This window comes from Astatotilapia calliptera, chromosome 3, assembly GCF_964374335.1.
Source record: "Astatotilapia calliptera chromosome 3, fAstCal68.1, whole genome shotgun sequence".
Taxonomy (NCBI): Eukaryota; Metazoa; Chordata; class Actinopteri; order Cichliformes; family Cichlidae; genus Astatotilapia; species Astatotilapia calliptera.
Genome location: NC_137424.1, coordinates 28,379,231 through 28,405,369, shown reverse-complemented (window position 1 = coordinate 28,405,369; position 26,139 = coordinate 28,379,231). Strand labels below are relative to the sequence as shown.

Sequence of the window (26,139 nt, the reverse complement as noted above, 5' to 3'; positions counted from 1 at the left end):
AGTAGATGACCTGCTCTCCCCTCTGAGCTACAACAACGCCTCATTTAATGGTAGATAAGATATACACTCTTGTACTATACAGTGTTCGTGTGATAGATAAGGAACTCTATGAATGTTTCTTAATCACTTTAAGTGCTTTTTAATACGTTTAGAAAATACTAAATAAATAATAATCATAAATCTTCAAAAGTCCTGCCATATGCCATCTGCTTACAAACTATCAGTGGTTAGTGCTTAAAAAATTAACATATGAATGTTCTACAGAGAAAGAGTCCATTTGGATTTTTTCAACCCCCTTTTTCGACTTTTACTGTCATCTATATTAATATGTGATCACAATTCATTTATAGCTTTATTGTTTTACTGTTAATGTAAATGTTTTCATTTAAAAATGTCCTAAATAAATAATCTCAACTGGAGATCTGGGCCCGTATCCCTAAAGATTCTGAGAATCCTCTCAGAGAGCTCCTTGCCAGGAGTTTTAGCTTAGAAGTGATTCCAGAACATTTTCAGTGAACTCTGAGCAAGGAATGGATGGGAAATCCTATCTTAGTGAGGAGGTGTGGTTGACCCCGTTGCTAGGTATGAGTCATCATTTCAAAAGCCGTGATTGGTTGATCCTACAAGTTTGATGGAAATGAGCTTTTGGTGATAACGAGCAAAGGATGTACCCTCAAATCAATAAACATAATTATACACTCTAATCTTATGCTGACTGTAATTGTAAATAATATTTCACATTCAAGAAAATATCTGGAAAATGAATAGTAAGCTATAGGGGTTATAGCCTAACATTAGAATCTAAAATATGTGAAAACTTAAACTCATTACACCCTGTTCAAATAATGATTCGTGTCTTATTTGCTCATATTAATATCCTAGCTGGCATATTTTGTACTTTCACTCCCATATGGATCCCATTGAAAACAAGATGGCCTATCTCAAGGGGCTGTCCTTAATGAAGTGGAAATCACAACGTTACAAGTCCAGTGTGGTCTTAACGAGGGTAACATGGCTCAGCTTTTATCAATGTCTGTGATTGCTGGCTGGTCTATTTATAAAGGCTTGTTAACAAATATCCTACAAACACAGAAAATGGAGGGAAAAAAAGGACTCGCAAGCCGAACTGGACTGAGGAGCAAGGTTTGTTGCTGGCCCAGTTGGTGAACGAACATAAAGGTATGTTACGAGGAAAATTTGGCCCAACTGTCACTAGCCAAGGCAAGAGGCGCGCCTGGGACACAATATCAGGATAGCCCGGCGGATCAAACACCATTCCCATCCGCAGCACCTGCTCCGTCAGCATCCCTGCAGGAGAGCAGATTGCAACTCACAATTGATGTGTTTGAACAACAAAAAAAAGTCCTTTCCCTTCAGGAGGAGTACTACCGCCTTAAAATTGAACACCTAAAAAATAAACCATTTACAGATTGTGTTCTGTGTCTTGCATTTAACAATTGCAGGTGATGTGCAGTAAAACTGTGGTAGTTCTTAATACCATCACAAGTTCTCAAAAGATATGGGGCTACAGCTTGCCTGAAATGTAAATTTGTGAAGTTTGCCCTGTAAGGCAGTCCACTCTGGGCTAGGTTCCCCTGTGGAATGTAAATATCTTCTTCACCACCATCCTCATCGCCATCCTCCAGAGGTTCTGCAATCTGTCTAACCTTGCAAATATTGTGTAATATTGCACAGGCTATGATGACTTTGCTGATTTTTTCAGGCCTCAGCCGCACCTCTCCGTGGAGAACATGAAAGCGCCTCTTAAGCTGGCCTATGCCACGCTCCACCACTGCTCTTGTCTTGTGGGCCCTACAATAGAATACAGAGACCTTTAATTATTTGATGGAAATATTGCACTACTTGGATGCTCTAACATATTGCTTGCATTTCATTTCCATGATTTTTGTATTGTTTGGCTTACCTGTTATAGTTTAGTTGGGGCCCTTGGCGTGGCTGGAGGTAAGGTGTAAGGAGCCATGGTTTGCATGGGTAGCCACTGTCCCCTAACAAGTGGCAATTAGCGTCTCTCAAAAAGCTGTCTGATGCCACTCTCGGAGAGCATTCTCGCATCATGTGTGGAGCCTGGCCGTTTAGCCACAATGTCCAAAATCTTACAGGTTGCATTGAAGACTATTTGCACATTGATGCTGTGGAAATTCCTCCTGTTAACAAAGACAGCCTCGTCCTCTGATGGTGCAATTATTCTCACATGTGTTCCATCAATTACACCCACAACGCCAGGGAATCCTGCAATGTCCATAAATGCCCTTTTATGTGTGTGTAAAGTGCGGGCATCCAGCGGGAATGAAACAAAATGTGTCACAATATTAGGTTGTGACAAAGCTGTCAGTGTTTGGGTGATGACTCTGCTGACAGAGGATTGGGACAGACCCAAGTCATCACTGCTGCATTGTTGCATTTTCCTGGTTGCCAAATACCTCAGGGTTGTGATTACTTTCGTCTCCAGTGTAATAGCGTTGTGGCGTCGAGTTGGTGAAGTAATTGCATCTCTAAGGAGATCCACCACAAACATGATTCCTGCACGATCCAATCTGTAGCGTCTCAATAATTCCCTGTCATCCAGTGTTTGCAGGACATCTCTGCCTCTTCTGTTGGTCATTTTGTGCAGCTGCTTAGGGGAACTCCTAAGCCACGAAAAGTCCTCTTCCCTGCTCTTAGCAGATCTTGCCTTAGGAGCCCTTTTAAGCGCTAGGAATCTTGAGGAATAGCTTTTATATTAACTGGGATTGTCGTGTCACTTTTAGGGGAAATTCTAAGAAAATGTCATGACTCTGAGAATTTTCTTAGAATTTGGCTGCTAGGAGCCACTTTTTGCACAAAGATTCTTTAGGGATATGGGCCCTGGTTTCTAAACCGGACTGTAGCTGTCGTAACATCGTCGTACCAAGAGGTGGCAGTGCGACCGTGGTTCTAAGGTGCATTTAAAACCCAGGAGGGCATGGAGCTACCTGCCAGAGAGCAGCAGGTAAGCGCATAGCCCGGTTAGCTGGTTAATTGCACTGATGGTACATTTTGTGCTCTGAAGACCAGACACTCTGATGATCACGTGCTGTTGGTTGTTGGTGGTTAAATGACAAACTGCTCAATTTAGAAACCCACAAACAGCCGCAGAGAGAGATGAAGTTATTTTAAAATATCTGAGGGCTGCTGTGCATCCTTCAGCATGTCTTTACTGCACACCATCTGTTACTGTGCTCACAGTGCCAGGTGCATGTGCATGTGCACTATAGCAGCACACAGAAACATGCAGTGGACTCATATTATCGTAGCTCTACTGAACATCATGTGGATTGCTTTCTTTTTACCTCCGCATCTTGTTCCAGGTAAGAGCTTTGCTTTTGGTGTTTTAAATAGAAAATGTTCATGTAAAATTATTCCTCCTATAATATATCATATTTCAAATATAATGATCGTTTTGAGGTGATGTCTTTTCATCTCCAGTGTTTGTGCAGAGAAGAAGCACGAGCATCTCTGATGAGGAAATCCTGTTGAGAGAGTTTTGTATTCAGCCTCCACCTGACATAAACTGGATATCAAGTGTACCAGCAGTCTACATCCCTGATAATAAAACCAACTCCACCAACACAAGCTTAAAAAGTAAGCTTCCTTTCTGCTTTCATCCCTGCTCAAACCAGAATTAAGACTCTCCAGAAGAGTGCTCTAGACTCCAGAGCATTCAGGACTCTGGAGATCAACATGTACCAAACCACTAACTACTGACTATTTAGTTCTATAGAAAATGGTGTCACCTTTCCTGGAATATACCATGTGTTGGAGGGCCTATAGTGTTTTTAGACATTTTAGTATATGTTTGAAAGTCCACCCAATTAAACACTGCTGTCTTGTATTTCAACCCTTAGGTGACCTGGATGAGACAACAGAAAATACTTCTCCTGTAGTGAAGCTGAAGGTCCCAGGAGTCACCACACTCTCAGAGTCAGTTTCTCACAGCAGCTCTGCAGCTCCTGATGTTAGACTGACACAACATCCGAATGCTCCTAACCAAGCAGAATATCTTCCTGGTAACAGTGAGTTAGTGTGTTGCTGCTTTTATTATTCGTATCTTAAAATGTGGATGAACAACTTGCCAAATGTTTTGTACCACCAGTAATCTGTCATTGTACATTGTTCAAAATGCAACAGTTATTACATATGATAAAACTTTTACCCTAAAATGTTTAGACAATTTAGAGACAGTCCAGCAGAAGGCCTGTGTTGAAGTGGCACCTTCACACATTCTGCTGGAGGGAAATTATATAAAATACCCATTTATGTGTTATATTATGAAGGTTTGTCTACTGAGTTTTTATATAAATAAGTACATATTTATTGTGGTAGAATTTTTAAGTTGGCTTTAACAAGTATTTTCCCCATCATAAACGAAGAATGTGAATATAAAATGCAGTTTTTAAAATGATTTATTATCATTAAAACACTAGCCAAAGCTACCTGAATCTTTGTGAATTGTTAAAAACAAGAAAGTTGTTTTTTGGGGTGTTTTTTTTTTTTTTTTTTTTTTTTTTTTTTTGCATTATTTTCTTTGTATACAGCTAAATAGTTTTGTCCTGTATTTCAACCCTTAGAAGACCTGGATGAGACAACGGCAACTACTTCTCCTGTAGTGAAGCTCCCAAGAGTCAACACACCGTCAGAGAAGGTTTCTCACAGACGCTCTGCACATCCTTGTGATAGAGTGAAACGGCAACTGAACTTTCCTTACCAAAGTTTTCGACATAAGAGATCTAGTAAGGGTGCTGATTTCACGATATGGATGAATAGTTTGTGAATTCTTTTGTACCAGCACTAATCAATTATTGCACATTGCTCAGAATCCTCACATCATTAATATTTTCATTACTTTAGTGCCGGTTCTAAACAAAATAAAAGGTCAGGTTGCATCACCACTGCACCTCTGTCTGATCTGGAAGTGATCAATAAATGAAAAAACTTTCATTTCATATTCTGATCAGTTTTTACGTGTTTGGATACTTTGCTTTCATCATATGTTGCACACACTAGAAGGCAGTTGTTTGAAAAAATAAAGTACATATTTATTGAGATAGAATTTTGAACCTGGCTTTAATCAAAGTTCAGATTTCTGAACTTAAAATGATGTAAATAAAGACATATTTTCCATGTTAATTTCCCCAACTTCCCTTTAAAATATAGCACTTTCGAAAAATTTTAATACAAAGAAATGTTCCTAATCTTCCTCATCATTTTGGTGCTACCCTGCCAGACAGGTAGGCAGCAACAGCAGCCAAGTTTGTGAACGATATAACTTGTGAAGGATTTTCAAACTGATACTAAAAATATCAGGCAAGTCTAAATCCCGGTGACCTTGAACTCAAGGTCAGAAGTTTTCCTAAAAGTGTTGGGAATGCAAAAACTTGAGAACAAGGCGAGGTGGATTTTGAAATGTAAACCATGTGTGTATTTACTAGGAAGATGAGGGGTAGCACTCGTGACCGTCAGTATGTTTTTTTTACTGTCTGATCTTAATGCTCTTTACTCAGCTGGAAATGGTCCCGACAACTGCTGCTTCAAGTTTTACCCAAGAAGAATTAGAGCAGACCTTGTGGAGTCGTATTACCTGACTGATCACCGATGCCTAAAGCCTGGTGCCATGTAAGTGAAGAAATCTGGGTTTATTTTATTTTCATAATGTTTAACACAAATACTGAAAATACTGTAATGAAAATTATGCAGTATGATCATTGTAACTGCAGAGTTTCTGGACAATTAAAAATTGTCATTTTACACATGATGCTCAGGACATAGTATGAGTTTGATACTTTTTATTTGAACTTGTATTTGTTCTCCTACTATTGTCTTTTAATTTTATCCTGTAAATGTTCAAGAAAAATGCACAAACTTGTTTTCATAATTTGATCAATTTTACGTGGATGTTTGGCTACTTTGCTTGTAAATTGTTTGAAATACACATTTAAGTGTTTATATTATGACATTTTGTCTACTGGTCATTTAAAAAAAAAAAAAAAAAGTATATATTCGGGCATTCGAAACCACTGAACGGCTACCCTGAGGTACCCCTGAGCAAGGTAACGTCTCTTCACACTGCTCCCCGGGCGCCTGATTGGTGGCTGCCCACTGCTTCACTAGAGTGAATGGGTTAAATGCAGAGAGTAATTTCCCTACTGGGATAAATAAAGTATACATTATTATTATTATTATTATTATTATTATTATTATTGTTGTTATTTTTACAACATATTTACTGAGAGAATTTTGAAGCTTATTTAAAATTCAGATTTCTGAATTTCCACCTCTTTGTTTCAGCTTCATTACCAAAAAGTCTCGTTCAGTGTGTGTGGATGCGTCTGCCTCCTGGACCCAACGCATCATGAAAAGACTGGACCAGAGCTCTTTCTGAACCAGCTGCCTGCTCATCCTTACACATTGCTCTGCTTTGTCAGATAATATCATATAAAACGCATGCAAACTTGAGTTTTTATAATGACAGTTCTTTTACATGTGGTCCAAAGTTTATCTTTCAAGCGATTATAAGCCTGAAATAATCCACTGAACAGTCACGCCCTTTGATTGTGTAATGTCTCGTGGATGCTTTGTGCTATATATATATATTATGCTCCAAAATAAACACCTCACAAATACGACAAAGAGTCTGAAACTTTTTGTCTCTTCTTCGTTTCTTTGAAGCTTTAAGACTTGTCAAGTCTAATTTTCCTTTGATACAGTTTAAAATAAGGTTTTCTAAATAAATAACACATTTTATCAAATGTTCTGATGGAATATTTAGCAGTAATATATACAGTGATGAAGGATCGGGGCCTGTGGGGGATCCGGGGTAAGGGTAACATGTCCACACTCCTCTTCACACAGTCTGTGACTCACTCAAACCCACTCAACACTGGAATCCACTCATGTTCATCTAACAGGGTCCACCAGAAACAAGAAGGGGTCCAGGAAGATCTGTACAGAGAAAGGTTAGGAAAGGTTCGTTAGAAAAACATGAACAGATTCAAAAAGAGCACCGGGGCTACACTAACTGAGGTAAATGCAAAAATGCAGTGAAAAACGTCACCTCGCCGTTGGCTTACGTAGTGGCAGGAGCGTGCAAGGTGCTTTGAGTACCTGCAGTCTGACTAATCTTGTTCCAGAGTGCATCTATAGTAAAACTGACCTGTCTCATTCTTTCATTTAGAAGTTGATTTTGTGCTTTCCATAGTGCAAACTCTTGGGAACAAGTCTGCTTTGTCTGCATCTTTGGTTGAAATGGAGATGGTTACTCTAATCCACTAGTTTGCTTGATTCCTTTCATACTCCTGAACCAATTGAAGGGTGTTCCTCCTAAAGTGCCAGGACCAATCACAAGTGATGAAAGGTAGGTGAGTAATTGCGACCAGGAGCGGAGGATCAAGGCGGGGACCATGAGCCGCACTGGTGAGGAGTGAAGAGGAAGGAGGAACAACGAAAACACAACACCAGAGAGGACTGGAGGACCATGACAGTAGCATCCAGTATCTAAATATAAACAGTTTTTCCTGATTTACACTGAGCCTAAACTGACTTGCTTGATCTATATTACCGGGTCTGAACTCTGAGGAGGCCATTTCATGCCTTATGGTGTTTTATTGTGTAATTTTGTATCCAGGTGCACTTACACTGCATTGGCAGTGTGTCTGGGATCATTGTGAAAATTGAAGCCACTTGCCAATTAAACACTTTCCACATGGTAATGTATAGATGGAGTTACTCTCAGCTGATTCTTTATTCATTCACTACTGCACTCCTGTAGAGTGCAGTAGTGTTTTTAACCCAGTCCAGTTTATTGTCAAAGCGTACTCCTGTGAAATGAAACAAAGCCTCAAACCAGGACAGAAGCCCCACCATGTTTCCCAGATGTCTGTAAAAGCACATTATTGTACTTCTCTCCTGACCTGCCTCTGTACATACTGACTTAATTTAAATAAAACATTTCCAATTTGCATTCATAACTCCATGAGGCCTTTTAATACTGATACTCTAGCTCTTGTGTAATTTGTCATACCTCAGCTTTTCTCCTACTTTCCTTTTCTTAAGAATGGCTTCTTGATGGCTTCACTCAGATCATTTCTGATGATGCAGTAGATGAATCGAAGGTGCAGATGCAGCACTCAGATCTTCTGTATCAAGTTTTTTTTATGCTTTTCGATTTTTGTTTTGTTCTTGTCCATTTTCATTCTTTTTTTCAGAACACACTACTCACCATATCAAGAAATGCTAAGCTTTGACTAGTAGCTCCTCGGGAATCAGTGGGCATAAAATGCAGATTTTTTTTCCTGTCAAATTGTGTTGTTGCCCTTTGCATTTGTTGTAGTTAAAATTAAGTAATTAAAGTAATTAAAATAAGTAATTAAAATAATAAGAACAAACGTTTGTTTTGTGACAGGCTTCTAATAACAAAGATACAATTTAAAATAGGTTCTTTGCTAAGTTGTCTGTTATTTGTACACAAAAGTGGTTCATGTCTTGAGAAAGCCTGGAGAACTGAAGCTCAAGACCACTTTAAAAATAACAAGAGCACTCAGAATGCACAACTGCCCTCGAAGGACAAGAGCTACACAAACATTTTGAGATTTTTAAATGCTTTTTATTACAACATGCTGACATCAGCCCGCTTTTATACCAGTGCCTGACCTTTGACCTATATCTCTCTGTAAAGGTTCTCAGTCATCCAGGTCATCGTAGTCTAAGGAGCTTGGAAAGAAAAGCATCTGGACTTCTGTAAGTTTCCTTGAAGATGTTTCGCCTCTCATCCGAGAAGCTTCTTCAGTTCTAGGGTCAAATGGTGGACAGTCCCAGATTTAAGCCCTGTGGGAGTTTACCCCCGAGAGGGAAAATCAACCCCCTAATGATCCTCTACCTAATCACACGAGCCAAGGTGTGAAAACGGGTGTAGCTTACAATCAGCCAAGGTTTCAGTTGAGCTTATCATGATACCTAGCCCCACCCTATCATGGGATTTCCTGAGGTCAGATGGCCCAGCATGTGAGTGAGCCACTCACAGCTAGATGAATCGGGGGTGCAGATGCAGCACTCAGACCTTCTTTGCCAAGTTTTTACTGGATTTTTTTCTATTTCTTAACACTTTCAGATTCTGTTTATCTTCTGTAGACTGTTTTTTTATGCTTGCCGTCCAGTTTCTTTATTGTTTTGGGGGGGGGGGGGGGGGGGACACACACTATTCACCATATAAAGAAATGCTAAGATTTGACAAAAAGCTCCTTGGGAATCAGTGGGCATCAGGTGACTTAACAAACATGAAAACATTTTTCTGAAAATGGAAGGTACAATGACTGGACTGAAATAAATGACAAAGTGGTGAAAGTAAAACTTAAAAAAAAAAAGCCTGGAGAACTGAAGCTTAGGACCACTTTAAAATTAACAAGTGCACTCAGAAAGCACAACAACATGGTTTCTTGATATATTTTTATATTTTTCCAAGATCAACTTTTACCTTGGGTTCTAACAATGATGGTCAAGGTCAGTGCTTAGTCATCCTAGTTACACATTTCCCACAAGGCAAACTATTTTGTTGTTGTGAAGTCTGAAGTTGATCCACAAACAATTGTGGGTAATACAAAGGTTTTAATGATTAGCACATGTGGTGTGACCATGACCGTGACACTACACTTGTACAACAGCTAAAGAGCTGTTCTGTGCTAAATGTGTTATTCAAACGACAATAAGACTAACACACACTTCTGTGTAACAGTGACTGGCTTTTGGCAGTGTGGAAGTGAAAAAACACTGCCATCATCAGGCCAAACTTGAAATTTCATAATTACTCTACAAATTTTACTCTGCAAATTGTTATTGAAGCTTTGTGATGGCAACTGTCCACTGCAGCTATCCTTGTTCTTGCTGGGTTATGGTCCACTCCCACCATGGCTGAATATGTTGTTAAGAAAATGGATATTAATACTTTTTTATATACATTATGGATTCTTTATTTCCTTGAAAGTAGAGCAGGTCATCAAATATTGTCAAATGTATTTCTATAGCACATGTAAAAATAACAGCTGTTGACCAAAGTGCTGTAAAAGAATTTTTCTACTTTTCTACTCTGGTTTAGCACTTTACACAATTTACCTCATTCACACTCATTCATTGCCAAAGTGTGTTCTAGCTAATATTCACATTCTAATTAACATATCGGAGAGAAATGTGGAGTTTGGGCATGCAGACTGAAACAGGTCTTCTGTTTTTTTTTAAACAGTAGATGACCTGCTCTCCCCTCTGAGCTACAACAACGCCTCATTTAATGATAGATAAGATATACACTCTTGTACTATACAGTGTTCGTGTGATAGATAAGGAACTCTATGAATGTTTCTTAATCACTTTAAGTGCTTTTTAATACGTTTAGAAAATACTAAATAAATAATAATCATAAATCTTCAAAGGTCCTGCCATATGCCATCTGCTTACAAACTATCAGTGGTTAGTGGTTAAAAAATTGGAGATCAGCTGGAGATCTGGTTTCTAAACGGGACTGTAGCTGTCGTAACATCTTTGTACCAAGAGATGGCAGTGCGACCGTGGTTTGGCCTGACGATAGCAGTCAGAGGCCAGACTCAAACCTTCCAGGAAGGCTTTCTAGAAGCGTTAGCAGCATATTTACCGGAACTCCAACCAAAACAAAGGCTAAAGTTTGTCATACTGGGGAACTTTCGAGGGTATTAATGAGCAACATCCAGGCTTTATATTGTTTTCAATTTCATTACATTCTCATGGGGCTGTATACAGTGGCTTGCAAAAGTATTCGGCCCCCTTGAACTTTTCCACATTTTGTCACATTACAGCCACAAACATGAATCAATTTTATTGGAATTCCATGTGAAAGACCAACACAAAGTGGTGCACACGTGAGAAGTGGAACGAAAATCATACATGATTCCAAACATTTTTTTTACAAATAAATAACTGACAAGTGGGGTGTGCGTAATTATTCAGCCCCCTGAGTCAATACTTTGTAGAACCACCTTTTGCTGCAAGTACAGCTGCCAGTCAATAAAATTGATTCATGTTTGTGGCTGTAATGTGACAAAATGTGGAAAAGTTCAAGGGGGCCGAATACTTTTGCAAGCCACTGTATATATATATCTATTATTTTGTCAGTTAAATGATCATCGCGTGTCCTTACATGATTTTGTAGGAAACTGTATTTCAAAGCAATGAGAGAGCAGAGGATCATCACACTTTTTTCATATCACATTCAATAAGTGAAGAAAATTATCACCTATGATCTAAGATCACCAGTCTGTCAAACTAATCAAGTTTGCAGATGACACCACCGTTATTGGACTCATCTCGGACGGGGATGAGTCTGCCTACAGGAGGGAGGTTGAACGTCTGGTGTCCTGGTGCAGCCACAACAACCTGGTGCTGAATGCCCAGAAGACAGTGGAGATTATTGTGGACTTCAGGAAGCACAGAGCTCCACTACCCCCCATCATCCTGACTGACACCCCCATCACCTCTGTGGACTCATTCCGCTTCCTGGGTACCACCATCACCCAGGACCTGAAGTGGGAGCCCACCATCACCTCCGTCATTAAGAAAGCCCAGCAGAGGATGTACTTCCTGAGGCAGCTGAAGAAATTCAACCTGCCAACACGGACGATGATGCAATTCTACACGGCAATCATCGAGTCCATCCTCACCTCCTCCATCACCGTGTGGTACGCTGGAGCCACTATCAGGGACAAACAGAGACTGCAGCGTGTTGTGCGCTCTGCTGAGAAGGTGATTGGCTGCAGACTCCCATCTTTGCAGGACCTGTACACCTCCAGGACACTGGGGCGTGCAGCTCGGATCTCAGCTGACCCTTCTCACAGTCTGTTTGACCTGCTCCCCTCAGGCAGGAGGCTCCGGTCCATTCACACCAGAACCTCTCGCCATAAGAACAGTTTCTTCCCCTCTGCTGTTGAACACATGAACAATAACCGTATGACTGTTCCCACCACTAACACATGACCCTACGCTGTGTTCACTGCATCATTCCATGTTTGGCACTGATCACCACCTGCACTCATGTATATATCATGTATATATCTATCTATCTACGTAGCACTTTTAATTCTTATCTTATTTTTATTTTCATGTCTATTTAAGCGTAATTTATGACCGTATGTTTGCACTGAAGCACCGCAGCAATTTCCTAATGTTGTAAACCCGCTCAACATTTGACAATAAAACCCTTTCTGATTCTGATTCTGATTCTGATGATAAAAGGCATCGCATTGTGGATGGGGAAGCACGCATATGAACAATATCAATAGATCAAATGAATGTTCAGGCAGCTTGAGAACAGTGAACTCACTGTGATGTTCAAGAATTGAGTGTATTTGTGTACAAGTGCTGGTTAATAGCACTGATGGTACATTTTGTGCTCTGGAGACCAGACACTCTGATGATCATGTGCTGTTGGTTCTTTGTGGTTAAATGAGAAATTGCTCAATCAGAAACCCACAAACACCCGCAGAGAGAGATGAAGTTATTTTAAAATATCTTAGGGCTGCTGTGCATCCTTCAGCATGTCTTTATTGCACACCATCTGTTACTGTGCTCACAGTGCCAGGTGCATGTGCAGGTGCACTATAGCAGCACACAGAAACATGCAGTGGACTCATGTTATCGTAGCTCTAATGAACATCATGTGGATTGCTTTCTTTTTACCTCCGCATCTTGTTCCAGGTAAGAGCTTTGCTTTTGGTGTTTTAAATAGAAAATGTTCATGTAAAATTATTCCTCCTATAATATATCATATTTCAAATATAATGATCGTTTTGAGGTGATGTCTTTTCATCTCCAGTGTTTGTGCAGAGAAGAGAAGAAGCACGAGCATCTCTGATGAGGAAATCCTGCTGAGAGGGTTTTGTATTCAGCCTCCACCTGACATAAACTGGATATCAAGTGTACCAGCAGTCTACATCCCTGATAATAAAACCAACTCCACCAACACAAGCTTAAAAAGTAAGCTTCCTTTCTGCTTTCATCCCTGCTCAAACCAGAATTAAGACTCTACACAAGAGTGCTCTAGACTCCAGAGCATTCAAGACTCTGGAGATCAACATGTACCAAACCACTAACTACTGACTATTTAGTTCTATAGAAAATGGTGTCACCATTCCTGGAATATACCATGTGTTGGAGGGCCTATAGTGTTTTTAGACATTTTAGTATATGTTTGAAAGTCCACCCAATTAAACACTGCTGTCTTGTATTTCAACCCTTAGAAGACCTGGATGAGACAACGGCAACTACTTCTCCTGTAGTGGAGCTGAAGGTCCCAGGAGTCACCACACCCTCAGAGACAGTTTCTCACAGCAGCTCTGCAGCTCCTGATGTTAGAGGTACACAACAACTGAATGCTCCTAACCAAGCAGAATATCTTCCTGGTAACAGTGAGTTAGTCCAGCAGAAGGCCTGTGTTGAAGTGGCACCTTCACACATTCTGCTGGAGGGAAATTATATAAAATACCCATTTATGTGTTATATTATGAAGGTTTGTCTACTGAGTTTTTATATAAATAAGTACATATTTATTGTGGTAGAATTTTTAAGTTGGCTTTAACAAATATTTTCCCCATCATAAATGAAGAATGTGAATATAAAATGCAGTTTTTAAAATGATTTATTATCATTAAAACACTAGCCAAAGCTACCTGAATCTTTGTGAATTGTTAAAAACAAGAAAGTTGTTTTTTGGGGTGGTTTTTTTTTTTTTTTGCATTATTTTCTTTGTATACAGCTAAATAGTTTTGTCCTGTATTTCAACCCTTAGAAGACCTGGATGAGACAACGGCAACTACTTCTCCTGTAGTGAAGCTCCCAAGAGTCAACACACCGTCAGAGAAGGTTTCTCACAGACGCTCTGCACATCCTTGTGATAGAGTGAAACGGCAACTGAACTTTCCTTACCAAAGTTTTCGACATAAGAGATCTAGTAAGGGTGCTGATTTCACGATATGGATGAATAGTTTGTGAATTCTTTTGTACCAGCACTAATCAATTATTGCACATTGCTCAGAATCCTCACATCATTAATATTTTCATTACTTTAGTGCCGGTTCTAAACAAAATAAAAGGTCAGGTTGCATCACCACTGCACCTCTGTCTGATCTGGAAGTGATCAATAAATGAAAAAACTTGTTTGTTTTCATATTCTGATCAGTTTTTCCGTGTTTGGATACTTTGCTTTCATCATATGTTGCACACACTAGAAGGCAGTTGTTTGAAAAAATAAAGTACATATTTATTGAGATAGAATTTTGAAGCTGGCTTTATTCAAAGTTCAGATTTCTGAACTTAAAATTATGTAAATAAAGACATATTTCCATGTTAATTTCCCCAACTTCCCTTTAAAATATAGCACTTTTGTCAGGTTCAGGAATGTTATTTTACTGTCACTGTGTTATCATTTACATACACTGTCATTATTTCATCATTATTTCATTAGTCTGCATCACTTAGTATCAGTTGATCATCAAAATTATCATGTATCATTTATCATTTATTCCAGAGCACGCAGAATAAAACACATTCCAGATAGAATATTCTATTATGCAAGAGCACCAGCATGGCTGTAGCTCCAGGCGGTCCACAGTAAGTCAGATAAGGACACTTGAACCTTTGTTGGCCTGGACCTACAATCTCACAAAACTGCACACTTGTGTACACAATTGTTTATGTTCCAAATACCGATGATGGGAAACATCTGGTGTCAAGCCTGGGAAAGGGTTGTTGTTCTGAGCAGAGGAGTTCTGGGAATTGTTCTGACGTCATAACGGCTATAAAGCTTTCTGTAAAGAGCAGAAAGGCGAAGACCGGCTTCCCACACTGTACAAGCTGTGTGTGTGTAATAAATCACTTTTTGGACACCTCCGGGGACTCTGTCTGTGCTTATTTTTCCTTCCAAACAAAAAGAACCTTACACTTTTGAAAAATTTTAATACAAAGAAATGTTCCTAATCTTCCTCATCATTTTGGTGCTACCCTGGCAGACAGGTAGGCAGCAACAGCAGCCAAGTTTGTGAATGTGATAACTTGTGAAGGATTTTCAAACTGATACTAAAAATATCAGGCAAGTCTAAATCCCGGTGACCTTGAACTCAAGGTCAGAAGTTTTCCTAAAAGTGTTGGGAATGCAAAAACTTGAGAACAAGGCGAGGTGGATTTTGAAATGTAAACCATGTGTGTATTTATTAGGAAGATGAGGGGTAGCACTCGTGACCGTCAGTATGTTTTTTTACTGTCTGATCTTAATGCTCTTTACTCAGCTGGAAATGGCCCAAACAACTGCTGCTTCAGGTTTTACACAGGAAGAATTAGAGCAGACCTTGTGGAGTCGTATTACATGATTGATCACCGATGCCCAAGGCCTGCCGTCATGTAAGTGAAGAAATCTGGGTTTATTTCTTGTCATAATTTTTAACACAATGGCTCAAATTACTGTAAAGAAAAATGCGCAGTATGACCATTGTAACAGCATATTTGTACAATTAAAAATTAAAATTATGCACATGATGCAAAGTTACATTTCTGAACTGAAAGTTATGTAAATAAGGACATTTTTTCATGCTAAACTTCCCACTTTCCATTTGAAATAGAAAACTTTGGAAAATTTTGTTATTTGTACTTTTTTATTAAAAAAGAAAAAAGAACAGATAATAACAGCAGCATTTCTCTTTGTTTCAGGTTTGTTACCAAAAAAGGTCGTTCAATCTGTATGGATCCGTCTCTCTCCTGGGTCAATAGCATCATGAAAACGCTGGACGAGAGCACTTTTTAAACCAGCTGCCTGCTCATCATTTCATTTTGTTCTGCTTTATCAGATAATATCATATCCAATGTACCTTTATGACTTTTGTAATTAGTGCAACTCTGTCTCAACTGATCCAAAGCTAGTTATTAGCCTGAAGCAATCCACTGAAAAGTCCTTTGATTGTGTAATGTCTCTTTGCTTTGTGTTATGTGTTATCCTCCAAAATAAACACCACAAAAATACAAGTGTGTGAAACTTTTTCTTCTCTCTTCTTCATTTCTTCTAAGCTTTACGAGTTGCCAAGTCTTCCTTACATACTGTGTGAAATAACACTTTTAAAATAAATAACACATAATTTGGTCGATTCTGAAAGTATATATGCAACTGATTTGTAGCTGTATGTAAATGTTTGGCTTTCCCTCGATGCACCAACTAAGAGTCTTATGGTTGAGCTATCATTGGAATTTCATTTGGAATTAAAAATAAATATTTGACTCTTTAATAATAATAATTTTCTGGCCCAGTTCTGTCTTTTTCTTCTTAACTACCACTGCTTTTACAAATTGCTAATGATTAACTGGTTTACTGTCCAAACTTCACCTCTGCTGTTGCCCACTGTCAGCTGGGACAGACTTCCTGAGCTACTGGCTAGAGGACACCTTAGTTAATGCTACTCTGTCTGCTGGTCTCTGAACTTGTTGAGCTTTATTGAATGCTTGCCTGTTGATGAACTCGCTACTGACAACATATCAAGTAACTCTCACTTTAAGTAAAGAACAACAACAAAAACACCCAAACAAAGAACAACTACTTCCTTCTGTGAGTTCTGTTTTGAGTCTTTATGTAGTTTGTCAGAGATATTAGAGAAGTTATATTAGAGGAAATGGCCCAGCACTCAGTGTTAGACCTATAACTCTTGTACAATAGATGTTTTTTGGAAGGTAAAAGATGCTACTGACCTTTAATTCAGTTCAATTCAATTCAATTTTATTTATATAGCGCCAAATCACAACAAAAGTCGCCTCAAGGTGCTTCATAGATACAGAGAAAAACCCAACAATAATATGACCCCCTATGAGCAAGCACTTTGGCGACAGTGGGAAGGAAAAACTCCCTTTTAACAGGAAGAAACCTCCGGCAGAACCAGGCTCAGGGAGGGGCGGCCATCTGCTGCGACCGGTTGGGGTGAGAGAAGGAAGACAAGATAAAGACATGCTGTGGAAGAGAGACAGAGATTAATAACAGATATGATTCAATGCAGAGAGGTCTGTTAACACATAGTGAGTGAGAAAGGTGACTGGAAAGGAAAAACTCAATGCATCATGGGAATCCCCCAGCAGCCTACGTCTATTGCAGCATAACTAAGGGAGGATTCAGGGTCACCTGGTCCAGCCCTAACTATATGTTTTGGCAAAAAGGAAAGTTTTAAGCCTAATCTTGAAAGTAGAGATAGTGTCTGTCTCCTGAATCCAAACTGGAAGCTGGTTCCACAGAAGAGGGGCCTGAAAACTGAAGGCTCTCCCTCCCATTCTACTTTTAAATACTCTAGGAACAACAAGTAGGCCTGCAGAGCGAGAGCGAAGTGCTCTAATAGGGTGATATGGTACTACAAGGTCATTAAGATAAGATGGGGCCTGATTATTTAAGACCATGTATGTGAGGAGCAGGATTTTGAATTCAATTCTGGATTTAACAGGAAGCCAATGAAGGGAAGCCAAAACAGGAGAAATATGCTCTCTCTTTCTAGTCCCTGCCAGGACTCTTGCTGCAGCATTTTGGATTAGCTGAAGGCTTTTCAGTGAGTTTTTTGGACATCCTGATAATAATGAATTACAGTAGTCCAGCCTGGAAGTAATAAATGCATGAACTAGTTTTTCAGCGTCACTCTGAGACAGGATATTTCTAACTTTAGAGATGTTGCGCAAATGGAAGAAAGCAGTCTTACATATTTGTTTAATATGTGCGTTGAAGGACATGTCCTGGTCAAAAATGACTCCAAGGTTCCTCACAGCGTTACTGGAGGCCAAGGTAATGCCATCCAGGGTAAGAATCTGGTTAGATACCATATTTCTAAGCTTTTCAGGGCCGAGTACAATAACCTCAGTTTTATCTGAATCAAGAAGCAGAAAGTTAGCGGCCAGCCAAGTCTTTATGTCTTTAAGACATTCCTGCAGTTTAACTAATTGGTGTGTGTTATCTGGCTTCATGGACAGATAGAGCTGGGTGTCATCTGCATAGCAGTGAGGCAGGTGGAGGAGAGACTCGAGGCGGCCGCCGGTCCAGCAGTGTTTCCAACTTAGCGACTTTCTCGTTATACAAGGTTTAAAACTACTTATAAACACACACACACAAAGTAACTCCACCAGAGTGCCTATTTCGGGTCCAAGCCCGGATAAAGGAGCAGGGATGGAATTGTGACATTAAAAAAAAATTGCTAAAAGAAATTTAATTTGTAGTTCTAAATAAACTCTAAATGCATTTAGGACGTATTTCACTCACTTTATGTCTCTTCCACAATGTTATTTCTCTCTCCAACAATGTAGGTTACAATTACATTAGCATGACCAATTATACAAATTAGGTGATGACGTCATTTAACCACTTTTAGGACAACTGATAGCGATTTTCCTTACTGAGGAGTTGGCAACACTGGGAGTGTCAGGTGAACTGAACTTCAGGTAGGAAGTTATGACCTGCAGTCTGTCAGGGTCAGAGATATAAACCAAGTTTAGGTGTAGTTTATTTTGGTTGTGCTGACTTTTTACAGTCAGTTAGTTGCTACATAGCTGGGTGGGTGCTTTGATGTTACCACTTTGCGCCAGAAAGAAGAAACCAGCGCAGGTCGTGTTAAACAACAGCAGCACGTTTAAGCTTGATCAGCTGTTGTTAGAATTTATTTAATATTAATTTCTAGTATCAGCTGATGTTTGCTGGAGCCACAGCTGTAAAAGCTGCTGGTCATGATATGGTTTGGTTATCTGGTGAAAGGGAAACATGCAGATGAAACCAGGAGATGTCCTTACTGAATCATCAGAGCTGAACAGGTGATGGAGAAGCAGGTTTACCTTTTAGGTGACATGAATGAGTTGAAGGGAAGTTATGAACCGTTTCTGAGAGACAAATAACACCAGGATCCTTTTTTACGCTGACAGCTGGTAATTGTGCAGGGGCGGGTCTAGGAAAGTTTTGCCAGGGGGGCCATGTAGGGCTAAAAGGGAAAGGGGGGCACAAAGAAATACTTTTCTTTCTTATTCTCATTTAAAATATCTAGCTTTTATTAAATAATTATCTGAATCTCACAACCAAAGTTTTTATCTGACGTAAAATGTACAGAAATCATACATATACCAACAAGTCAGAACATTGTAGAGGCCTAATTGACAGTATTTGGCTCTACATATCTGTGTGAGCAGATTTACTGTCACATGAATGTCCTCAGGTAGCCGTCTGAATGCTGGACACTCGGAGACCTGTGTCTCTGAGTGGGAGACCAGAGATCAGATTAACATGTGTATCCCTGTATTAACAAACATGCCATATTGGCCCAGTTTATTTTTCTTATCATTGTTGTGAGGAGACCATAAACAGCATTTCCATTTTCTGTTGTACAGTTCATTTGCTGTTATGGAGTTTTTATGTTTAAAGTGTCTTTTTTTGTTTCACAATAGCTGATAACTATTCGCTGCTAGGTGACAAAATCTGCGAACAAATATAATTCTATAAGGGAGTTTTATATAGTGTGTAACTGTTAATATAGAACATAAATAAATGTATTGCTAATGTGATCATATGGCACACTGACTTCTGAGGAAATTTTAGATGGCACTCATCATCAGAAAGGTTGCCTACCCCTGCCTTAAGGAATTGAACCAGCAATATTTTGCTTGTTAGGTAAATGTATTCCAACAAGACAAGATTCCAACAGCACTGGCTGAAATTAAGCCTCAGACCATAATGGAGGCTCCACTGTGTTTCACGGATGTCTGTAGACGCTGCACCTCTCTCCTGACATCCTCCACACTGACATACGAAATGATCTGACCCACTTCTTATGTAATCTGGAATTTTCATCCTTTGAGTTAAGCACATTTCTAATGCTTAAATGATACAGAGTTAGGTGTTAGGTGATTTAACAAACAAGAAAATGCTCAGGCACAAGGACTGGACTGAAGTAAGTGAAAAAGCAGCCAAAGGTAGATTCTGAAAGACCTTCAGAAAGCCTGGAGATCTGTAGGTCAATGTTACGACCCGGCTCGAAATGACGTTAACAAGAGCGGGGTGTCCCGTGACTTCCCACGCCCAAACAGACACAGCCACAGCATCGGACTTTTTTTTTTTTTTTTTTTTTTGCCTGTCCCGTTTGGCTCTTTTGCCATCAGAATTGTTGTCTAAAGGCAAAGAAAGATGCCCAACGGATTTACTTTACCAAACTGACCATCCCAGCCTTGCCGTAATGGTCCATTTGATTCACCTTTTATTGTTTATTTTATTTTCACTTACTGAATACGGGACAGACTTGACTAGGGGAAAGAAGGGGAGAAAGAAAGAGGGAAAGAGAAACAGCTGAGAAGAGGGACGGGGGAGAAGGGCAAAAGACAAAAACCAACAGAACGGGCAGAGAAAAAAAATGCATATATCAATCACCTGGATCACCTGCTGAGAAAGAAAAAAGAAAGCAAGCAGAAGAGAACAAGAGTAATAGAATAAACAACATCACAATGATATATGGGAATATGACAGTAAATACTAAATGTTAAACATTATTGTGCAGCACATAAGATCAACAGAACACAGTGTGCTTTGAGGTAGGAGCCAAAAAGGGTGTAGTTTGTGGGTGTGATCACCCGTGTGTACACCTGTGAGCATGGACGCGCTTGTTTTTTGTTTTTTTAAAAGGTTCCTTCATGTAATAATCTGCTAGAGGGTGTGGGGGGGTCACAGCCCCGTCCTCCAGGGCGTGAAGCAGGTGTGGAGGAGATCAAAACTCCAGACATCCAGAGGCCCCCAGAACACAAGAGACCAAGGAAGACCAACAGAGGGGCAGCTGCGCCACTGTCCCGGAAAGAGCTGAGGAGAGTCCCAGATGAGGGCTCACTCAGCAGCCGCGGAGCAGAAGCCAGGGGGAGTTGCAGTGACGCGCCCGTGAGCTCCGCCGGCAGCCAGCTGCGCCTGAGTGACCGAGCCCCAGGCCAAGAGGCCGGGGGCACCCCACCTCCGAAGTGGCCCGAGCGAGCCCCAGGCTCCAGGCCCCGATAAGCGGCCGCCAAGGAGTGAGCCGGTGTGTACCTGGACGCCCATCCCCGGACACAAAGAACCACCAACGCACCGATGTCTGAGGGGGTCCGCCACTGGCAGGGGAAGTGGTGGTAGGGGGAGATAGGCCTCCAAACCTTGGAGGGCCTGAGATGTCCCCAGAGAGGTGGCGCCTGACACCCAACCTGACATATAGACACAGACATACAGGCACACACAGATACAAACATCCATTCCCACCCTCATGCTCTCATATGCACTTACTCCACACTCAACCAACGTGGAGACAGACATAAAGAGACGTTGTACACACGATCACACTCCCCAAGCGTACTCTACAAACCGGGTCTAGGTGCCCTCGCCCCTGGAGGGGGGAACTGCACCCAGACCCAGGTGGTGTTTCCCTTTTCCCTGCGGTGGGGAGAGGCAGACCGCCCCGACTCCGCAGCAGCAGGAAGGCTCCACACTCCAGACCGCAGTCGGACGGCCAACTCCTCCTCCTAGCCCCCCCGCTCCAGCAGGTCGCAGAGAACGGGGGTGAGAGAAGACTCCAAACCTCCCTCCACCCGCTCATTGTAATGTTGATGCATGTGTGTTCTAAGGTGCATTTAAAACCCAGGAGGGCTTGGAGCTACCTGCCAGAGAGCAGCAGGTAAGCGCATGGTCCCTCCTGCTAGCCCTCAATGTCTACGTGTATTTAAAATTGAGAGGTGGGCAACGATGCCAGGGGTGGGGTGTACACCCTGATGGTACTTTGGACTCCGTGTATCGTGCCCACCCCCAAGATCCTATATGTATGTGTAATGAGAGTGTGAGTAATGTGAATGTCTAAGTTGTGGGATAAAATTGAGGCAGAGGCAGCCAGAAGGGGACAGAGGGGGGGTAGCCTCCTCTGCACCCTGGTGACATACCCCTACTCCAAGGCCCTGCATGTGTGGGTGGTTGTGGTGGAGCGGGAAGAGGGAGGCAGCTGGAGATGGGGAGGGAAGGAAGGGAGGGGCAAGTGACCCCTCCCTGGGGCCAGCTCCCCCGCTGACCCCAGTAGGCACCCCCATACTCCGCGACCCGCCAGGGAAAGGGGGCCCAGGCCCATCCAGACCGGGCCCAGTGCAGCAGCGCCGCCCGGCCCCACGGAGCCCGGGACAGTCCACCCAACCCCACCACAGAGAAAACTGCACCCACCCCACCATCCACTCATCTTCCAGACTACATAAGACAATAAACACCCAGGCTGAGATCTTCCTCCACCTCTCCTGTATCTCCCCCTCCTGCAGAGTGAGTTCCTGAAGAGAGGAAAGCTCCTGCAAGATGTAACAATCTCCCCCACCAGTTGAAGAGCCTTTTAACAACAGTTTATTGACAACAATGGCACTCACGGTAGTGGGAGTGTATAATTTCGGAGTGAGCTAAGGCCAACACAACAAACAAAACTCAACCTAGGCTTCGGTTCCCCTCTGACCTGTTTACGGAAAAGAAAGAAATAACACAGTCTGACCTCCCTGGTCTAAAAACACAGGAGAAAAGAAGGCTTCCCAAAATAATCGGCAGCTCACCCCTACTTGCCCCACACTTCACACACATGCCCGACCTTTTAACCAAATAGCTATTGCTACGGCTGCTCCGTCTGGACCTGAGGTAAATACACAGGAAGTCTGCCACACCCCCTGCATGTCCACAGCAGGAACCAGTTACATCAGGCCGTTCCTTAGATCCACCAATCACAGCCGAGCCCCTGCACAGGTGAATTTGCATACACACATTAAGAAACAGATAACCCACCAACACAGGCACGTAACTGTCAATAACACTTTAAAAATAACAAGAGCACTCAGAAAGCACAACTCCTCACAAAGGTCAAAGGCTAGACTAAAACTTTGAGTCCTAGGAAATAAGGGAATAAAGACGTTTAGGCTGGCTTAAGGCTTTTTCACAGTACTGTGTGTTGACCATTGCGAGAACATTATCTTTTTTTTGGAGATTTGACTTTCATTTATATTTATATGTGATCAAGTTTGTGTGAAATAATTTATACTTTAAAAAAATAATTTATACATCATTTTACTACATATTGAAATACTTTCATTTGAAAATGCCCTAAAATAATTACAGTTTTTTCTGAATGCTTAAACCCTAACTGTGATTCCTGTAGCACAATCTCTAAAACTATTCAGACTTATAGCAAAACCACTCACTGAGTTTGCAAAACTAAAAGCACAAAAACTGCTTTGCACTCAGTTTGCAATTTTGTAACACACACTTTGCAAAACTGTAGGCACAATTCACTGCACAACACTCAATTACCAAATTTCCAACACACTCCTAGCAAAAGTATACACATGTATGGCTATCATTAACACTAATTTGCCAACTGTCTGGCACACTTTCACATGTGAAAACTTTTTTAGATAATTAGTTCACTTTGCAATCAGCCTAAGCACTATAATACAGGTAAGCTGTGTGTGCGGAGTACAATGGAGGGAGCAGAAAGAGTGAGAAGTAGAGGAGGCCGAGGAAGAGGACGTGGAGGTGAAGAAGTAGGATGTAGGATGAAGAGGACGACAAGGAGCAAGAGGAAGACGAGGAGGGGGGAGAGGAAGATGAGGAGGGGGGAGAGGAAGGGTAGGAAGAGTAAGAAACAGAATTGCTGATGACATCAGAGCTACAATAGTGGACCATGTAATCAACCGTGGAATGACCCTGAGGGTAGCTGGCCAACGGGTCCAGCCTAACTCGAGCCGCTACACTGTAGCAAGTACCATAAGGACATCTTGAAATGAGAATCGGTTAGTACAGTCACTTCGCACAAAGATTTGTAGCACTGCCATATGCCAATGAGAAACACACCAATACCATTGATGTAAAAATACTGAAATTGTTACTTTACAGAATTGCTAGATGACCAGATGCTGGGGGCAGAGGAAGCATGTTCCCTGCAGACCAAGTAACCCATATAGTCATTATGGCGATTGCAAATAATCCTATACTTGGAAATAAACACTTGTGTTTGTTTTGATGTGTTTGAATAAACACCAGTACTTGAAGTTTGGATCCCTCTATGCTTATGGATCTATGACAGAAGTATGAGTTCAAACTGACATAGCCTACCTTGTGCACAGAGAAAGCAAAAGCCAGATGTGTTTTGTATTCATACCATCAGTGTGCAGTTGGCGCATTGTGTGCTTAGTAGATGATGGCTTGTGTGTACTGTTCGATACGGAAACACCATTTTTACGAAGGTGTGAAGAGTTAATCTAGCTGTGTTTGCTTTTGCAAGAGAACTACAATGTTTTGATTATTGGGTGACAGGTTTTCTTATTTGTGTGAAGAGTTTTGCAAAATTAGCCAATAGTTACAAAAAATGTGCTTAAGCAATCAGAAAAAACTGTAATTTCAACTAAATAGGCCTATCTATTTTCTTAACAATCCTGTAGCTGTCATAACATCTTTGTCCCAGCAGGTGGCAGTGTGACCATGGTTTGGCCAGATGATAGCAGACAGAGGCACATGCTCCTTCTTTTCTGATAGTCTGATCATTTCTTTCCTATTTCAGCATTTTTTTTTAACCAAAACAGAAGCAAAAGGGGGTAATGCCTGATATATTATATAGATTACTTATTTTACATTGGAACCTGAAAGAAATTAATTCTTATTTTCCCCCCTTAATATTTAAATACCCACAGAAGATATAGTTGGGTTGTAAACTTATGGACATAAGGTCATTCAAGCCATTCAGTTTCTCGCAGCAGCTCTGCAGCTCGTGATGTTACAGTGACACAACAACCAAACACTCCTTACTGAGGAGATCAACATATGAGATATCCTTCTGGTAATGCTGGTTTCACTATTTATATCTAAAAACATAGATATCTATTATCTGTATCTATTATTATAGGATATACTGTACAATATAAAGCACCTTGAGGTAACTTTTGTTGTGATTTGGCGCTATATAAATAAATTTGAATTGAATTGAAGAGATTCTGGCAAACCGTCAGACGTCTCAGGAGGGGAAAGCGGTGCTCTACCTGCACTCTACCTGCACAGCAGCGCTGCTGGCGGAGCGCTGCTGACGTCGACTGAGAAAATTGTCAGGCGGTGGAAGGAATACTTCGAGGACCTCCTTAATCCCACTGACACGTCTTCCGAGGAGGAAGCAGAGTCTGGGGATGAGGGGAATGACCCGCCAATTTCCGGGGGCGAGGTCACAGAGGCAGTTAAACAACTCCTTGGTGGCAGAGCCCCTGGTGTTGATGAGGTCCGCCCCGAGTTCCTGAAGGCTCTGGACGTTGTAGGGCTGTCCTGGTTGACACGCCTCTGCAATGTTGTGTGGAGATCAGGGGCAGTACCTGTGGACTGGCAGACCGGGGTGGTGGTCCCCATCTTTAAGAAAGGGGACCGGAGGGTGTGTTCCAACTACAGGGGGATCACACTCCTCAGCCTCCCTGGGAAAGTCTATGCCAGGGTGCTGGAAAGGAGAGTTCGTCCGCTAGTCGAACCTCGGATACAGGAGGAACAATGCGGTTTTCGTCCTGGTCGCGGAACACTGGACCAGCTCTTTATCCTCTCCAGGATACTTGAGGGTGCATGGGAGTTTGCCCAACCAGTCTACATGTGTTTTGTGGACTTGGAGAAGGCATTCGACCGTGTCCCTCGGGGTGTCCTGTGGGAGGTGTTGCGGGAATATGGGGTGTCTGGGCCATTGCTACGGGCCATTCGATCCCTATACAACCGTTGCAAGAGCTTGGTTCGCATTGCCGGCAATAAGTCGGACTCGTTCCCGGTGGGTGATGGGCTTCGCCAGGGCTGCCCTTTGTCTCCGGTTCTGTTCATAATTTTTATGGACAGGATTTCTAGGCGCAGCCAAGTGGCGGAGGGCTTTCGCTTTGGTGGCCTCAGAATCTCATCTCTGATTTTTGCAGATGATGTGGTTCTGTTGGCTTCATCGGGTGAAGGCCTCCAGCTCGCACTGGAACGGTTCGCAGCCGAGTGTGAAGCAGCGGGAATGAGGATCAGCACCTCCAAATCTGAGGCCATGGTTCTCAGCCGGAAAAGGGTGGAGTGCCCACTCC

At 41.5% G+C, this 26,139-nt stretch overlaps 2 long non-coding RNA genes across 2 annotated transcripts; both read left to right on the top strand.

The window, feature by feature from the left end:
* Positions 1–3,472: 3,472 nt before the first annotated feature.
* On the top strand, positions 3,473–5,051 carry LOC113011574 (uncharacterized). The gene is made up of 3 exons (XR_013906026.1): positions 3,473–3,621; positions 3,885–4,052; positions 4,608–5,051. It is a non-coding gene; the product is annotated as an uncharacterized LOC113011574 (long non-coding RNA).
* A 9,812-nt stretch (positions 5,052–14,863) lies between these two features.
* On the top strand, positions 14,864–16,062 carry LOC145425357 (uncharacterized). The gene is made up of 3 exons (XR_013906025.1): positions 14,864–15,060; positions 15,333–15,444; positions 15,751–16,062. It is a non-coding gene; the product is annotated as an uncharacterized LOC145425357 (long non-coding RNA).
* The last annotated feature ends 10,077 nt before the right edge of the window (positions 16,063–26,139 follow it).